We start from the raw sequence: 19,691 nt of genomic DNA, 5'->3' as shown, positions 1-19,691 counted from the left end.
TGTGTGTGTGTGACACTGTTGGTCAATGTGTTGTGGGTTTTGCTTTTACTATGACATATCAGTATAACAACAGTATGTGCATTGCACACTTTAGGTATCTGTGTGGCAAATACATATATGTACATGTGACCTCAATTAGTTCATAGGTGTGAAACCTGCTTTCTACATGAATACATCTGTTACCTTTGACAGATTGTGCTGCTGCTGCTTCTCAGACCTTAGGTCACATATGTATGTTTGTGACAAGGCCAGCCACTGTAGTGATTTGTGGCCTAGATCATTTGTGTCACACACACCCATGACAGTTTCTGTAGAATAGTGTGAGTGAGGGTTCATGCCTGGGGTATATTTCAGACATGTTCAAACACAACACAATCTGTCAATAATGGACATTCATTATAGGTGTACAACAACCTTTGTGGATATACATACAGACCCCTTATTGCTTACACCGAGGGACGTCAGAATACTTTTGGAAACAAAGGACAGATGACATAACTCTTGGCTGTATGTACACATCGGTACCCGTTCTACATATTGGGGGCTACTACCTATGTGGAACTGTCGGGATACTATGTTTAGTAAATGTGGATGACTATGCTATATTTGGCTTATAGCTTTACAGCATGGGTTGGACAACAGGTATCTGTCTATATGATACCCTTGTGGAGGATAAGTGTCTCATCTGGAGAATGCATTGTAGGCCACTGTATGCATTTCCAGATGTGGATGGACGTATCCCTAGTGTGTCTGCTTGTACCTAAGAGGGTAATTTGCCAAACAGGAGTGGTCCCAGGAACGGATGGTGGTCAATACCACTGGTTACTGGTATACTATAGTACCGGAAGGATCCAAATGTGACTGAGTTTCCTACATCTGTGTGTCAGTTGTCAAGACATCATCTAATGTTTGGTTATAGTCAAGCTGTTGAGGTTGTGTATACTACCAGAATGCAAACCAATGACAGATAGTAACAGTATCACCCACAGCATAGTGTCAAACCATGTCATACACACATGTGTACCCAAGTTGAAACATATGTGTAGTAAAATGCATACTGGCCACCAATAGAAACTATGAGATGTTAACACTGTGTAATGCAGGGCATGTCACCCTTCCCATGTGTCCACTATGCACATACATGCAGACAGTGCACCTCCACCATGTTCACAAATGTACACCTACAAATCTGTACTGCACACATCACACACGTACTGTCCACTCACTAACACATGCTGCCAAAACTACACACATCAGCCAAGTGGCACATGGGCGGACAAAACATTTTTGTAATTAGCACTGGTGTAAACAATACTACATTGACAATCACAGCTTTAATGCATCATGCCTGCTCAGATATACCTACAAGGATATCAGTACACTTTACTGTTGACAACATGCTAACATTGCTACACTGCTATAAAGTCACCCTGTGCATCAGCACCATGTTAGCCTGTTCCTGGATTAATGTTACAGATGACAGGAGGTGGCACAGTTTCATCATATGCACAGAGTGTGTTGTTGGTTTGCCAGAGCCCGACATTGACCCATCCAGTCAACATGTATGTGCGTGTGTGCGTGTGTGTGTGTGTGTGTGTGTGTGTGTGTGTGTGTGTGTGTGTGTGTGTGTGTGTGTGGGACAACAGTACAGCATGGGCCAATGTTGATGTAATGTGTGTGTGTATGTGTTAGCCCTAGGTGTTTGGTTTATGTTTGTGTGTCTGCATGCACACAGTTCCACCATGTAGCTGCCATATACGGGAGGTTGTGGGACAGCCACAGACTGTACCTGCCAGGCTGTACAGATCACCGTCTCTGGCCACGGACACAGTACCTGTGCCTGGCAGGGGTGCTACGGACAGTATCGGGTACTAAGCCAGACTGGGTACTATCATCAGAGGCAGAGGGATGTCGACTGGACCCATGTCCCTGCTGGGACTGGCCAGAGCCACATGCACGTGGTCCTCTAGGACAGTCTATTGACAGCCCAGCCCCAACATTGCTGGGGCTGCTACTGCCACTATGGGAGTGGCTGTGACTTGTGGGTCGTCCGCGATGACTGACAGCCGATGATGTTGCTGGCATACGCCCATGTCGATGTCTCAACCGTCCCGCACTGTCCTGGCACATGGACATGACATTACGGAGGACATCTAATGTCTCCCCCCGTCTATTAATGACCTCTGTGTAATTACTGACGGCACCGGCAAGCTCACAGATACTGTCATTGATAGCGGTGTTATGTGCCCTCTGCGCCCTTAGTCCCTGTCTTGTGTACCGTTTCATACATGCCTGTGCCTGCATTACAGACTGGAACATACCTGAGGTTGTAAGACCTGTGGGGGCATGTCTGCCAGGGACATTATGACCAGCAGTGCTCCCATGAGAACCCCTGGACATCTGCCTATGTGGTACCATTCCAAGAATCTTGGTATGGCTGCTGTGAGGGGATGCATGTGCCATAGATACCACACTGTTCTGGTCAATGCCTACTGTATGCTGTCCCTCAGCTAAGGCTATTGGTGATGAGGGATGTATTGGCAGCATGAATGTGCGCATAGATGGGGTGGAAAGCTGTGTACTGTCGATTGGCGGCCCAACGACAGACTCTGTCAAACCTGCGTGTGCCACAACACTTGTATCATCATTTCCACTATTTGTGGCAGTGACTTCAGGTTCCCTGCTGCACTCAACCAACCTAACCTCAGCACGTATGAGAGGAAAACACGTTACAATATGTACATGATGTTAGCACATATGCACACATGAACACATGCACACATGACCACATACACACATAAACACATGAACACATGCACACATGCACACATGACCACATGCACACATGCACACATGAATACATACACACATGCACACATAAACACATGAACACATGCACACATGAACACATGCATACATGAACACATGAACACAAATACACTACTCACTAAAGTAGACACACACACACACACACACACACCAACAGCAATCCAGAACATACTGATTAGTGGTTGATGGCGGAGTACAGTATCACAAGCCAAAGAGTCCTATCACACGTGTCAGCATGCAGGATGGGTGTTGCTCAACAGCATGCAGTGTGAGTGTAGAGAGTCCTTGTTAATAACAGTATACATGTCATTGATGCATGTGTGTTGTTCAATATTTGGCCTCATCCTGGAACATAATGTGTACATGGACACAACACTGCTGTGCAAGTATTAAATGCTTTCCAATGTCTTGTGCACCATCACTCACAGGTATACATACCATGGCTGGATGCACAGAACCTTCAGGTGTATAGCAATGAATGCTATGTGTAGTACTGTAGTTACTGTAACTGGATGTAGTGTAGTACCATGAGCCATCATCAGGCAGCATCATGTGGTCACTCAAGGCCACTAATGTGTGCCACACTGGCAACTATCTTGCTGTACCTGAACTGCAGCACTGTGGCTACATTAACCATTTCACAGGCAGTTGTTACATAGGGAGCATTGCCTAACATGAATGTGTTTTGTGTTGAAGAGTGTTGCACCGCCCCATGATAGGCCTCTACCCCTCAGGTATAGTATGTGTGCTGTGTGGATGACATTTGGGATACCGGAGTCTGACCTTACAGCAGGTGTCTAAATACGCCATGTGTATCATATTAACACGTACTGCGTGTGAGAAAGTGGCGTATGTTGTATGCATGTGTATTGACTCTGCCTATACAATGTCCACTACAGTGTACCACACTTGTTTGGGATGCTCTGTGTATTGCATGTGTCTGAGGCAGCTACTCATGTTACTGGGATGTGCATAGTCCCACAGAAAACATGCACAGCATGCATTATGTGTAGGTGTTTTACATGTGTATATGGCTTCCAACTCACCTATGACATGCACATGTTATTAGCTATATTAAATGTAGAACACTCACCAGCATGGGTCTGCTGTCTTGCTGTCACACCAGAGGAACCTACAAGGATATGAGACAGTTTGTCAGTGTCAACAACTATTGCATTGCTGCTGTGAGTTTGCAATTTTACAGTAGTACAATGGTTGACAGTCACAGGCATACAGATTAAGTTCCAAATTATCAGTATTGCACAACACCAGGCTCCACATCTTCTAAATACACAGTACGCATCTGACATATGCATGTTCTAACAATCGTGCTAACAGTAGTCTACAGATATGCTATGTTACCTGCATGCTGTGTCAACTTGCTGGGTGACTGCGGCCTCCATGATGACATGTCTGTTGTAGTGGTTGGCCAGGAGCCACCACGCTGAGGAGCAGCTCCTCCACTCTGGTGAGGGGTGCATGTACTGCTGCACCATGACCTGTGGCAAGCTGTTGTCTGCGGACATCGGAGGCATGCTGATGGACATGCCTAATTAAATCACTGCAGTGATGGCGTACCTGCTCATAAGTCCGGTTATGCATGTGTATGTCATTAACCCGATGGACAACATCTTGCCACAGTGCAGTGCGCTCATGCTGGTCCTGGCTGGTTCTAGAGAACAGCAGGGTGTGATGTACTAGGGTGGATATTATGATTTCTTCCTCTTCAGGGGAATACACAGGGTTACGATGGTGAGACATGTCCCTGGAAGACAATAAAACAATAATTGTGAGCAAGTCATGTGGCACACTTAACATTCTAAAGTACAGATATCATTGAAATGCCATATATAAAAACCTATTGGCTGTCAGGAGATACATACTTTTAATACCACGTATCAGTGCTCAGCCCACAACTGCCTGACAGTGCCTGGCACGTTCTATATATTAAACCATTTTCTGCACAGCAACAAAGAGAAACCAGTATGTAAGACTATACAACAGTACATGGCACACTGTATGTGACACAATGCACCACCTAGCCACAGGAGGTATATATGAAACTAATGCATACAGACATATGTCATCCATTGAAATGATTGTAAAGTACAGTTACAGTGCTACCAGTACACCACACTACTTGTTGATAGCAAACCCCTAAGTAACATATGTGCACATTCATCAATATAGGTGGCATACTGCTGTACTACACTATACATGTTGCTAGATATGCACTTATATCCTGTAACACACATATGACCGAGGCCATGTTACAGGCATACCCACACACACATCAGACATACTTACAAGGCACAAAGGAATGGCAACCCAGATGAGCTTTACCTGTGTACCATACAGTACTGTGTGTCAGCACTTACAAAACCTTATGCCTGCTGTATGTAATGTGTGAAGACTACAGGTAACAAACAAAATAGTGTTTCCAAGCAATGTGGATATACACCATACTGTGATGTTTAGGCCTACAGCTTCAGGTAGTACTACAGTTCATACGGGATTTGTATTCACTAGTGTTAACAATCAATAATCATACATGTACTGCTTTAGCCAGCAATGGCACACTCCAGTCAACACCATGGGACTACGTCACACTGTATGCCATACTACTTTTCCTGCCTAGCAATAGCATACATATCTTTTGCTGAGATCAGAGCTAGAACACTACATACCATGATAAAAACAGTTTCCCACTAGGCTATCACACATATACACAACTTTGACACATTCACCTACACATTCACCATCACACTTAGTCAACCTCACATAGCAATTAATGCAACAAGAACATGTGTGTGTATCAGGTCCTAGGTAGCTAATAGGCTATTAGCCATAGGGCCTATGGAAGCCTAGCCATATGGTCCCCTGCCCTTCAACACCCATGTAATTTCAGTTCATGTGCCCCTGTCATGCAGAGCCACAGAGGTAATTCCCAGGTTGTATTTCCTATCTCACATCCAATCATCATGATTATTCATGACAACTGCTAATGAGGACCTTTATTTGCTATTGATAGATCGTTAGTTCCAGAGTATGGTATGTGTCTGAGATGAGGATGTACCACTCCAGCATGTTCTGCTTTTTGATGTTACAAGATTTAGATCGGTACAGTGTGTAGCTTGTAGGGATTTTGATCTGTTTATATGGAGCATGTCCAACACCTGTGAGTTTGGCATAGCTTTGTATGTTAGGGAGAGGTTGCCTGTGGGTAGGCGGTATGCAACACAGTGTAGCTGTGGTTTTGTAAGACAGTCTGCATAGGGCATCTGTTTGAGTCTGTAATACTCTTTGTGAGGTATGTGTCTGGCGTCTACAGTTGCTGCTGATGTCTTCTGAGGTACATACCAAAAGGGCCATTGTACTCTATGATGGGCTTTATGACCGATGAATAGAGTGGAACACTGACCTCTTTTTCCATGGATGACACACCTTTTCTGATGACATGTGGACCGTATGCAGTTTACATGACTAGTGTGGCACTGTGATTATCAAAAGGGACACTACTGTCCACCTGTGTCCCGTGGTCTCTTATCACACTTTTGGTGTTAAGTAGACTACCATCTATGTGGTAGTTTGTGGGTACAGGGTTTTTAACAATAGAGATGGCAAAACATTTACAACATTGAGCTTGAGCGTACACATAAACATCCATTGGTGTACACATAGATATACATATAGGCACATATACAGTCCACCTTTCATGGTGGGAATATCAATTATGCAAAGGTTGAGAGGGATACAGTTATGTAATAATATTGCACAGTCTTGTGCAGAATGCATTGAAGGTATTCTCAGCCTATGTATCCTTAGCAGGACCCCCTGTCTGAAAGACTAAAATCCTAACAAATCATACCCACAGCGTTTAAACATCACATGTTATATGCCAGCATGGTATGCTGTCTTGTTTGCCACACACTACAACCTACATAAAAATATGCACATAACAACCTTCACCAACATATATATGTCCACCCTTCACAAACAGTTGCAGTATGTTCCTTTCTCTATGCACATGTTAAGATGCTAATATATCTGACACATAAATATCTCTCTATATGTGTGTGCCATACACACACAAGGTCCACACTATTGTAAGTCCATAGACCTCACTGATGACCTTTTGGGTCTTGCTACAACATGAACAGTTGTCTCATGTGTGCATACAGTAATATTACAGGGAGTATATATAGCTGCAAATGCTACATTACTGTACCAGCCAGGTACAGCAGTTGCCAATGCTAAGCTACACATTATATGACTATCATGCATGTCTTACTCTGTCACATCCAAGTTTATATAGCTGTTTGCACTACTCCCCCAAACAGCCATTGTACACAGTACTCTACAGAACATAGATAACATCATCAGATGTTTGACATTTAATGCTGAGCTACATATGTCACAGTTATGTCCCGCTGCACACAGCTACACACTAATTTGTCCATGGCAGTAGTTATTCATGGCATCAGTGCATACATACCTACTGCTGCCACATATGCATGTTTCAAAGTATGTACAGTACTCTTCATAAACATGTACTACTTGCCAGTAACTACGTATCTGTTACATACCTGTTTGTCACTTTCAGGTCCATCTGTGTATGCTTTGACAACTTTTTTTTTTTTTTGGTATTAATTAAGTAAAGTTTGTTTTTACTTAATTTTTATTTTTGGTTATTAATTTTTTTTCTTAATTAATATTGTTGGTTAGTAATTAAGTAAATTGTTTTTTTACTTAATTACATTTTTTTATTAAGTAATACTTTCTTTTTTTACTCCTCTCCAGGATTTCTAGATTCTCTACCACATGCAATGTAATGATTGCATGTGGGGATAGCAAGTACAGTCTGCTTTTATAGGTATCTACCCATGTGCATGTGATGCCCTCTGCACCAATTGGTGCCCAGCATCTGGTAAATGCATACAGCCTGCTGTGTGGTAATTGTAGTACTCACTGTCATAGCAATCCAATGCTATAAATTGCTAAGGTATGTAGGCATAGCCCTTTCAGATATCCACAGTGGGGCTCATGCTTGTTTGCTGTGGACACTGTTGTTTAAGTCAGAAGGTTGGTATACTTCTTATATCTGAAGCTAGAGGTGTAGACAGTGATGTACATGTTGTGCTCAGTCCTGACTGTTGCCACTTCCAGTACAGAGATATCAGTGTAGAGTTTAACTCACCCCTACAAATGCTTACACAAGATATATGTGAGTATGTGGTTTCTTTTCTACTTATATAATTAACTTCCATACAGAAGTAGGTATTGAGAAGTATTCTTTTGGCACATGAACTGTTTGTGGACTGTTATACTGTGAATATTAATGTACTCACTTCTGCAGGGTTTGTGTTTTTTATTGTTGACATTAGCACAGGATTCTCAGGAAAACTGGACAATTCCAGTACTGAGTATGCCTACCTACATCCTTGGTAGACCCTACACACACAAGTATATTTTAATTGTGGGGGGGTGCAGACATACAGAGAGCATTATGTATTATTGTGTGAATGTTATCTTACTGGACTTAAAGGATTGGTGTGTACCTGTTAGTTTATCAAGGCAGGTGGTCTGTCTGCACAGTTCCCAACTGTGAACCTATCCAGATGGTAGCCAGATGTTAGACTGTTATTCTTTGTCTGTGCAAACAACAGGTGTTTTCAGCACTGGTACAATGGCATTGTTACAGTCAGCTGCTACCAGTACATGGCTACATCCTTTGGTATTTCTGTGTTGTACTCCTACATAAGGGTAAGCTTGTGGAAGTCCTCCCAAAGCTATTTGCAGAGTGTGTAACAGCAGGATAGCTGATATGCCTGCGTGTTTGTGCCTCTGCCAGGCCTATGAAACACTCAGATACATCTTTGCATGGAGTCAGGGATAGGTAGTTAAAAGTGATGCACACCTTACAAATAATAGAGACAGTAAGTGTAGACTTCAGTGAAGCAGTGCATATAGCTTAGTACACCTTTTATGATGTACAAGTGATGTCTACTGTTATTATTGTCAGTATTCATTGTGTAATACCCCACCTTTCTGACTAACGTCAGTACTTTTCAGAGGGATTCAGAGGGACACAGCTAAAATATGTTTCACAATCAGGTACATCCCTGAAAAGTAGTCACAGTTAGGAAGTATGGCCTCTGCCCTAATCAGATATGCCAATGTTTGCCCTGCTATGATACTGTGTGGGGGTTTAAAGTGCCTCTGTAACATTATCTGCTGCTAGAATGGCTGTTTCTCTTATCACACTCATGTAATGCAATTCCACAACAATTGCTGGTAAAGATCCACAGAACAAGCTTTGTGTTATGGCCTTCCTATTTTTCCTTTACATTCACTCATTGTAATGCAGGATATATTTATTTCAGCACCAAGTTATTGTATATTTGCTGTGATTTAGTGGTACTTCATGCAGTCTAGTGTGTCCAAAGTCTGGGGTTCGAGACTGACAGAGGTGTTTTATTTTGCTGCTGAGCAGAACAAGGGCCCTGGCATATAGAGTGACTAAGGCACTTTTAAGCAGTTGTAAGCAGGTTTGCGTGGGTTTGCGCGACACTTAGCAATACTTAGCTAAGCGCACACAAGCTCACACTGGCGCACCCCTGTTAACTACTGCTTAAAAGTGCTTACTCCTGCTGACCCCCATGCTAATTTCTTTGAAAGAAAAGAAAATGGGGAGATAGGAAAGTGGTGGAAAAGGGGGCACAAAGAGAGAAAGACAGTAGGGAAACCAGCTCGGGATGTGCAGGACGGGTGTAGGGAAGGTCCATAGCTGCCCATTTCTTTACCAGCAACAGCTGTGCATATGTTAGAAATTTGGTGTGAAATTTGAAACCTTCCACCCCTGAGAGAGGGGTGAGGATAACAGAGTATGTTGTACTGCCAATTATAATTATCAGTTTACATGTCCAGCGGATGTGTACAAAATGGGCAGCTATGTATGGGGCATAATTTTTTTGTGGGAGCAGATTGCCCTTTTTTTTTTCAGGTGAGAGTGGAATGTGAGTTAGAGGAAGTAGGTATATTTGGGGAGGTAGGTTGGGGAGGTAAACAGACAAGACAAACAAGATGCATACAGGGGTGGAATTTGACACATTGGGGTGGGTGTACACAATTGACGGGGACGAATGTTTGGAAATCGCAAGCCCATGAGCCCACAGATGGTAACAGTGGAACTGAGATTCCCCACCCATGGGCAGTCACCACTGCACCTTCACAGCCTCGAGGGTGGCTGTGCTGGGGGCTGCGTAGGAAAGGCAGGCTCACCCATGAGTCATGCTACTCTCTACTTGAGCTGGCATAGGGGATCAGCGACTGAATGCTGGATCTCCCTACACACCACAGCCCAGACCATTCGAAGGGTGACAGGTGGCCCTTCTCCACCCACGCTTGCATGGGGTGGATGAGCCCCATCCCCTGCAGAGCTTCCACCCGAAGGTGGCACAGGACCAACGGAGGAGGGGAGCCCAGACTGGGCACTGGACCTGCTGGTGTGAGGTGCAATCGCCAGCTGAGGAGGGACAGGTGGGTCCGCTGCAACCGGCCTTCCCATATGTTCTGTGTTTAGGTGTGTTTAATTACAAGATAAACAACAGCATTCCAAATTAGTTATAACAGCATGCAGTAATATTCCCATTAACCCAACACACCAGGGTTCCAACAGTTGAACAGCAAGCATAACACATGCATATATTGAACAACAGTGGACATTCCAACAACATACATGGATGATTGGTGGCAACAGGCCACCAAGATTGTGGTGTTTGAACAGGGCACATGCTTCAACGTACATGCAGATATTTATAGAACAATAGGACATATGTCCCAACAAATGTTATGAGATTAGACATACCCATTGAGGTGTGGAATTGTATTGTTTATGCGCATACAGTAGGGTGTAAAAAGATACCTCAATTAACATCTTATAAGTACTTTTAGTCTACACTACATTCCTATTCACTGCAGGTGTATATCCCCTACATGTATTATTACACTAGGCAACGTGCATTAGGTTGTGTAATGGGTTTGGCTAGTTCATTATATACCTGACCTATATCTGACATACTAACTGTCCAGGATGCAGATGTTACTGCTACATACTTATATATTTTATTTATATTTATATATCTACATATCTGGATGTGTTCACGTGACATTTTCAGTTATATTTCTACAGAAACCTACATTTCATGTAGCACACTCAAATTTCTGGGGAACACATTAACAAGCTACTCATGTGCCAGATTTACCTATGCATGCCAGCCAATAACCAACTGTTGAGGACTGTATATATGCTTCACAACTACTGGCACTTCCTTCATCCACTTTATATGGGACTGCCCAACTCTGGGTTGACAGCACTTAATACAACAGTACTATTTATATAATGCAAAGGTACAACAACATTTCAAAGTAAGTGACACAGACACACTCCAAGTATTATACCTTTATTAATTATATTACGCATTTTCTACAGGCTCTCTCATTTATTTGCTATTACAGTGCATACAGGAGACTTATTCAACATGTATTATACCTTTATTAATAGGTTACAACACTCTTTTTCAGGCTCACTCACTTATGTTATATAACAGTACATGCAGAGATATTATTCTGGACTTCTTTTACCTTTATTAATGGGTTACTACACTCTTTTTCTGGCTCTCTGACTTATTTTATATAAAAGTACATGCAGAGACATTATTCAGGCATTTTATGCCTTTATTATTGGGCTACAACACTTTATTTCAGGCTCTCTCACCTATTTTATATAACAATACATGCAGAATAATTACTAACCTGCCTGGTGGTGCAGCTTTAGAAGCCTATCTGCATAGGCTTGCTGATTCACAGCACGGACACCTGCAGCTGTGAAGTAAATGAAGGGATATTGAGACATACCTATCCATTATATAGACTAAATTAGCATGTCTTACATACTTCATTCCATGGCTACCTACTCAGTGGTGGGGCATCTTGCATGTCATGGGCCTCCTGTATCCATTGGTTCAGTAGGTCCTGCTTCTGTCTCTTCAGATCTGCATGGTGGTGACGGACCTACTCACCAGTCCAAGGGACGCCTGTGGCACTGGTGAGATCATGAGCTAACCAGTTCCAAGCCTCTGCTTTGTACTCCCTCCCTTGGAACTGGCCTTGCAGGAGTCTTGACTCATGATGGTGGACAAGGAGCCAAACCATGTATTTTGACTCCTCGATGCCCCAGCATTGTGCTCGAAAGTGAGTACCCTCTCCAGCACCAGCCATTCTAACTGCAGATGGGAGCTACAATCAGTTATGGTGAGTATTCCCACCTATGGAGCTTAAATATGCCGCATTTGCTGTACTTTTTTGTGATTGGCCATTTTTGAAATTTCTCGGCTGACTGCAGACCTGCTTAGCAATGGTTACTCTTCCATTTATAAGTATATGTATGTTAACAGTGCATGTTTATCCTAAGCTGTCATGGCTTAGTGGTTCAGCACTTTGATTATGGTGCACAGTGTCCCGGTTTCGAACTTTATCATTGCTTTTTATTTTACTACTGTCCAGAAAGTCTAGGGGGTGTGGCTGTGTTTAGGCGACTTTGCTCTACGTTGCTCCACGTTGCCCTACGGTGCACTGGTCAGCACGGTGCACAGCTCCACTCAACCTATTGCGCTAGGTAAAGTGCTGCTTAGCTATGGGCAACTATATTGCGCTGGTTAAAGCGCTCCTTGGCTATGGGCAACTATATTGCACTGGTTAAAGTGCTCCTTAGCTATGGGCAACTATATTGCGCTGGTTAAAGTGCTCCTTGGCTATGGGCATCTATATTGTGCTGGTTAAAGCGCTCCTTGGCTATGGGCAACTATATTGCGCTGGGTAAAGTGCTGCTTAGCTACGGGCAATAGATGTCAGGATCTTTCTTATATTTATATATACACATTTTGTTCACTGATACATAGGCCATTTCAATGCATTTTAGTAAAATTTTATTCATATATCTCAGAAATTACTTCATAAACTAATTTTAAACATAAAATAGAAAGGAGAGTGGTGGGACTTGAACCGTGAATGCCTCTTCCTTGGGCGAAGTTTCTACCACTACACTATTGCTATTTGGCTTAATTTGCATAAATATTTCTTATTATGCTCTTCAATGTCGAAATTGCTAACTGTGGTAAGCAATGGGCACATCTGCACAAACACGTGCAAATACGGGCAGCTATATCGGGAATTATAAAAAAAAAATACAATTACAAATGGGTTTAGTATGTGGGGATGTGTAGTATTGGGTATGTAGACATTTGAGCGGACTCGCTCATGTGTGTTGACATTTCACAATTCAGACACTTACAGGGGCGTGGACCTTTGGACTGTTCAGCAGTCAGACACGCCCCCTGCCTTCCTGCATGGCCTGTGTTAGACTTGTAGCAGAGTCAGCGTGCCCTCATGAATATGCATGGCACACTGACATTATACCGTTAAACTGCAGTTTCCGAGTAAGACTTATTTACTCTTACACGGAGGATTCGTGAATCCTGGGGATTATCTTTCTGTGTTTGTCTTGTAGCCTGATAGTATCTTTTCGCCAAGTACTGAGGTCATTTTCTAGAAGTTGGTAGAACTCCATTCTTAGCTTCCTTCTTAGCCATCCAGTATTCCTTCCTGGCCTAGTCTTTCTTTTCCATGTCCCACACTCCTCCTTTCTTTTGATGACTTCCGTGACTTCCTCGATAACCTTTCTTTAAGTACCTTATTTCTATCACTTGTTTGGCCACATGATTTGGAGGAAAGACCCCCACAGAAGCACAAGTAGATAATGCAAAGGCCGGAGATAATGCATTGGCTGGCGGTCAGGATCAACTCTTGTACCTTGTGCATGGGAGGCAAATACATTAACAGCTTCGCTATCTGTGGGATTTTTTTCTTTCCGTTGAGCACTCTCCTGCTTAGGTTTAGAGAGAAATGTCTGCCTTCTGTTGTATTGTGTGTTTATGACTGAGATCCTGTTAAATCGGCCATCTGTCCTGTGTTGGGCTGAATGCCCTCCCTGTAACTTCAGGTATACTGAGTGTTTCTCATCGTACTCAGTGGGGATCCGGTAACTAAGGCTATATGGTAAGAGGGTTTGCCAACGGTCAGGCTGGACATGGAGTAGCTCAGTTTCCATGTGGGCCTAGTGAGCAGGAGGGTGTCTGACTTTATCTTTCCGTGTTTGTCTTGCAGCCTGATAGTATCTTTTGCCAAGTACTGAGGTCATTTTCTATCTGGTCTCTCTCCCTCTTAGGGCAAAAAAAATATATACCTTCAATCTGTAAAGCTCTTTCCAGTGGTGAGAATAAAACCTTGCACTTTTTGGTTGAAAGACATACACACTAACCACGGTACCATTTGACCTTTCTAGTGAAGACGCTTGGAGGCTGGTGGGCCTAGTAAGCAGAAGTGTGTCTGACTTTATCTTTCTGTGTTTGTCTTGCAGCCTGATAATATCTTTTTGCCAAGTACTGAGGTCATTTTCTAGAAGCTGGAAGAACTCCATTCTTAGCTTCCTTCTTAGCCATCTAGTATTCCTTCCTGGCCTAGTTTTTCTTTTCCATGTCCCACGTTGTCCTGCACTCCTCCTTTCTTTTGATGACTTCTGTGACTTCCTCAGTAACATTTCTTTAAGTACCTTATTTCTATTGTTTGCTTGACCACATATCTGTTCTGTAATCATCCCACATGCTGTTTGGAGCTGCTTCCATTCTTCTTCGACTAAGTCTGTTTCCTCCTCTTTTTGTCTTGGAGTACTTGAGCGCTGAGTACTTTCTTGTTCATTCTCCCCTTTTAATTGTCTTCCATTTATTGGTGAGTTTCAGATGGAAACATTCAGCATTGTTTGGGGGAACGACCCCCACAGAAGCACAAGTAGAAAATGCAAAGATAATGCTGGCTGGAGGTCAGGATCAAACATATATATATATATATATATATATATATATATATATATATATATATATATATATATATATATATATATATATATATATATATATATATATATATATATATATATATATATATATATATATATATATTCAGGTAAAATTGCTTTTAAAAAAAGGGGATGTTATTTGGTCCTATCTCGCCTAAATTCTTTGCTCATGGGTCTCGGCCAACTTATTTCTCTAGCACGAAGTCTCTAATTGGCTGAGGTAACCTGATATCCCAAGATGCACCTTGCCGTAGCCCCAGATTTCATTTGCTGCTCATAGAGTTAGGACGTGGTCTCGCTTGGCTGTGGCTAAGTACCCTTTTCAAAACTTTTCATAAGTCTTTAGCAGTCGGTTTCGCGTAAAAAGCTATTTTAATAGCTAGTTTTTCATTGTGAATGTACTGTGTAAGCGAGTAGTGTTTTTTTTTGTTGTATCCCTCTGTTTTGGTGGGCTATGCCCATTTAAATTAGAGGACCTAGTCCTGTCCTATGTTGTTTTTGTGTAAACTTTTGTTTTTCTTTGGTCGGTAGTTAGATTTCCTTGCTGCACCAAAGAAACGTTTAAATTAGAGTTTCCTTGGTTGTTCGTGGTTTGGTTTTTCCCGCCTTCCTCTTGTGTCTGTCGCTGTCGGTTGAGTGGGTGCTGTGAACTATTATGTCTAAAAAACAGAAAAAACATAAATCCTCTGGGTTTAAGAAATGCTCAAATTATGGGTACAAGATGTCCATTACAGATGGCCATTCTATCTGTGTTTATTGTCTTGGTGCTATTCACCTACAAGAGTCCTGCAGTTTTTGCCACGCTTTTAGCCCTAGGGTACTGCAGGAAAGAAAAAATAAGTTGATTTGAAGGGCCTGGTTAAACCTTCTTTTGAGGAGTCCTTAGACTCTTCTTCTAGTACTAAGACCAAGACTTCCAAGGCCAAGAAAAGATCTCCGGCTCTATCTGTCTCATCGAAGCCCTCGGAGAAGGTTTCGAAAGTGGATACTGCCTCCTCGGCTCCATTGTCCTCAGGGCCACAGGAGGTATCTGTTGTACTGGAGTCGACCTCGGCCCCGATATTATTGGAGCCTATTCGGAGCCGTTCACCCAGTGTTAGGCCTGAGTCTCTGGGTAGGATATCCCAATCTACTTCTATTTCCTCCAAATCCACTAGGCTGTCTGATTTGGATGTGGATAGGGTGGTCCAGAAGCTCCTGCAGTCGCCGGTGTTAGCAAAATTGTTCTCGGCTCTGGCCCAGTCAGCTCCGGAGCCAGTCCTTATTCTTGTACCAATGATTTCTCCTCCGAGCACCCCTGTGTCATCAGAGCTGGAGTGCTCCACGCCAAGTGATGTTCTCGTGTCAGCTCCGATACCCCTTGCGAGTTTATCGGAGCCGACGTCGGCTCCAATCATGTTGGTTCCATCCTCTGGTTTCGGTACTCGGGTTTCCTCAGTCGGACCCAAGGGGGGATACCTCGGGACTCTTGTCAGTTCCGAGCCTCCCTCTCGGTGCATCGGATCGGGGAACCCCGACTCCAGTTGTGGTCTCGGAGACGGGTCAATCCTTGGATTTGGGGGGACCTGCCTTCGAGGCCATGAGAAGCACACTGGCCAGATCATCAGTTACATCACCTGGATCAGTCTCTCCTTCTCCCTACACCCCGGCTAGAGCCTCTGACACACCCCTGTCCATGGATGGTGGAGCCCGAAGGTCTGAGGATACCCCCATGAGCGGTCGCCAACTATCTGAGGGCCCCTCAGTGTCTGTGCCTGAGGAGCCCCCTAGAAAGACGTTGTGCAAGAGGAAGCACATAGACTCCCAGGACGAGTCCCTCACTTCCAATACCAACCTCAAGGAGTTAGAGGTGTCCCCTAAGTCATCCTCTGATGATGTCTCTTTCTCCAACATCCTGGAGATCTTGAGGCAGAGAGGCGACTGGCCTTCCAAGACCTCCTCTGAGGAGGAGTCGGTATTCCTCAAGGCCTTTGGAGCTCAACCCTCCACCTCCTGGGTGTCTCCACCCTTCGATGAACTCCTGGATTTGATTTGTCAAAGGGTGTGGGAAACCCCTGATTCCATGGAACTGATGCCCAGATGTCCAAATAAGTTTCTTTCTGCTCCCCCGGGGAAAGAGCTCCTGACCAAAGGGGTTTCCGTAGATGCCTTGGTGGTGGCAGCAGCCACTCCACAGGAAGTTGCAGAGGCTTCTTCTTCCATCCATCCTCCTAACAAGGAGTCCAGGAATATGGACCTGTACGGGAAGCGTACCCTGTCTTCAGCGATCTTTACTTTGCGGTCACTGAATTATCTTTGTCATTTTACTCGGCTGCAGAGAGCTCTCCTTAAGGAGCTAGGAGGCACTCTGATGGGTAACATGCCTGAGGCGGTAGCCCAGACTGTTAACACCCAGTTGTCTACCCTTGGTTCCATTGTGAACTCGTCCATGAGGCTCATATCCTATGCAGCCGAAGGGGAGAGTAGGGCTGCTAGCTCAGGTGTAGCTCTCAGAAGGCAAGCCTGGATGCGCCTGTATCATTTCACGCAGGCCTTTAAGTCTTCCTTCACTGACGCTCCCTTTGATGGGTCCTCACTCTTCGGGACCAAAGTGAAAGACACCCTCACCAGATGCGAACAGGAGGGGAAGACCCTATCTGCCATAGGGGCCTGTTTCTCTCTTCCTTCTAGGCCTTACCACAAGGCTTAGAGAGGAGGGAAAATGTGGTTCAAGAAGTCACAGAAGTCTTTCCCTGCCACTCAAGGTGAGTCCCAATCCAGAGGCAGAGGAGGGGGAAATTATTCTGGAAGACGCCTTCCTAGAGGCAGAGGAGGCCCCCACACCTCGGGAGACTGCGATTCCTTTTGCAGGTCTTCCTTTCAGCGTTCCTGAGACATTGCACGACTGTGCTGTTCCAGAGCCAGTCGGGGGCCGAATTTCGTTGCATCCGGAAGCCTGGGAAAGCATCACCCAGGATCGTTTGGTGCTTTGAATAGTTACCGGAGGTTACACTATTCCCTTTTTATCAACACCCTCTCCAGTCAAAAAAATCCTGGACGTTCCACCCAGTCAACGGGATCAAGCAGCACTAGAAGTTTCAAAGCTGCTAGTTAAAGGAGTCATCCAACCAGTCTCCTCAGACCATATCGGATCAGGAACTTACTCAAGACTCTTTTTGGTGCCGAAAAGAACAGGGGACCTGAGACCCATTCTGGATCTCAGCTGATTGAACCACTATGTAATGAAGTCCAAGTTCTGAATGGTCACTCTTCAGTCCATTTTTCCCTTGCTGGAAAAAGGAGTATGGATGTGCTCCATCGATCTCAAGGATGCCTACTACCACATCAAGATGGACAAGGCATCCAGGAGTCACTTACACTTCTGGCTGGGAGCCAGTCACTTCCAGTTTCATGCCCTGCCCTTTGGTCTCACCACAGCCCCCATATTTACCAAGTGTTTGGCAGTGGTGACAGCTCACCTAAGACATCTGGGATTCCAGCTGTTTCCATATCTGGATGACTGGCTTCTCACCGCCCCCACCAGGCATCTCCTCATTCAAGCCAGGGAGGCTACCATTACACTTTGTCAACAACTAGGAATTACCTTGAACTGGGAAAAGTCTGCCTTGCTGCCCTCACAGCGTGTTGTTTTTATAGGCGCCGAGCTAGACTCTATTAAAATGTGGGCCTTTCTGCCACAAGAGAGAATAAGAGTGCTGCAGTCTCAGAATCACGCATTTTTGCCCCTCAAGAGAGTTCAGGCCAGGTTAGTTCTTCAACTCCTGGGATCCATGGCTGCCACCATCATGCTGGTGCCTCTAGCCAGGTTACACATGTGGATCCTACAGTGGCTCCTTTCCGCCCAATGGTCCTTTCAGAAACTTCCTCTTTCCCACTTGATACTTCTCACGGAACGGTGCAAACAGGACCTCCACTGGTGGCTATGTTCCACAAACCTGGACAAGGGGAGGAACTTGATTCCTATGTCTCCAGTGGCCACGGTGACCACAGACACCTCCCAGATCGGGTGGGGGGGGCACTATCTTGGCAGGACGGTCCAAGGCACATGGCAAGATCACGAGGTACACCTGCACATCAATGTTCTAGAGATGAGAGCAGTGTTACTAGCATTGCAGGCACTCCAAAGCTCTCTTCATCTGGGAACAATTGCAATTCACTCGGACAGCATGTCCGTGGTGTGGTACCTGAACAAGCAAGGGGGAACCAAGTCTTATCCCCTCTGCAGAGAGGCCATGCAAGAGTGACATTGGGCAGTGGCTTTCCAGTGGTCTGTAGTGGCAACGCACATTCTGGGAAAGACCAACGTGATAGCGGACAGGCTGAGCAGAGCTATTCCGATGCCTTACGAGTGGTCCCTGAACAACCGAGTGGCAATTCAAATTTTCAACAGGTGAGGTCAGCCTTGCTGCGATCTCTTCACCAGCCCTCTCAATGCCAAATGCAGCAAGTACTTCACACTGATCCCCCTACAGGGGGAGTCCTCCAGGGACACTCTAGTCCACGATTGGCCCTCCGGTCTGATCTATGCTTTCCCTCTGTTTCCTCTGTTACCAAGAGTGATTCAGAAAGCCATATCCTTGGGAAGCAGGATGATTCTAATTGCTCCAGACTGGCCTCGAAAAATATGGTTCCCTTTTCTTCAGCAGTATGCAGTAGACGGTCCTTGGACCCTGGACCCAGTGCCAGACCTACTGATTCACATGTCAGGACAGCTCCATCCCTCCCTGCGAACCCTCAGGTTGACAGCCTGGCTGCTCCACTTCCATCACTAGTTAGACAACATTCCTTTTTCACCTGAGATGGTACACATCTTGTCTTCGTCTCATAAGTCTTCCACCACAAGGATTTATTAGAGCAAATGGAAGAGATTCTCCATTTGGGCTCAGGCCCA

The sequence above is a fragment of the Protopterus annectens genome, chromosome 1.part0, assembly GCF_019279795.1.
Source record: "Protopterus annectens isolate FY-2018-M chromosome 1.part0, PAN1.0, whole genome shotgun sequence".
Lineage (NCBI taxonomy): Eukaryota > Metazoa > Chordata > Ceratodontiformes > Protopteridae > Protopterus > Protopterus annectens.
This window is presented reverse-complemented; position numbering follows the sequence as displayed.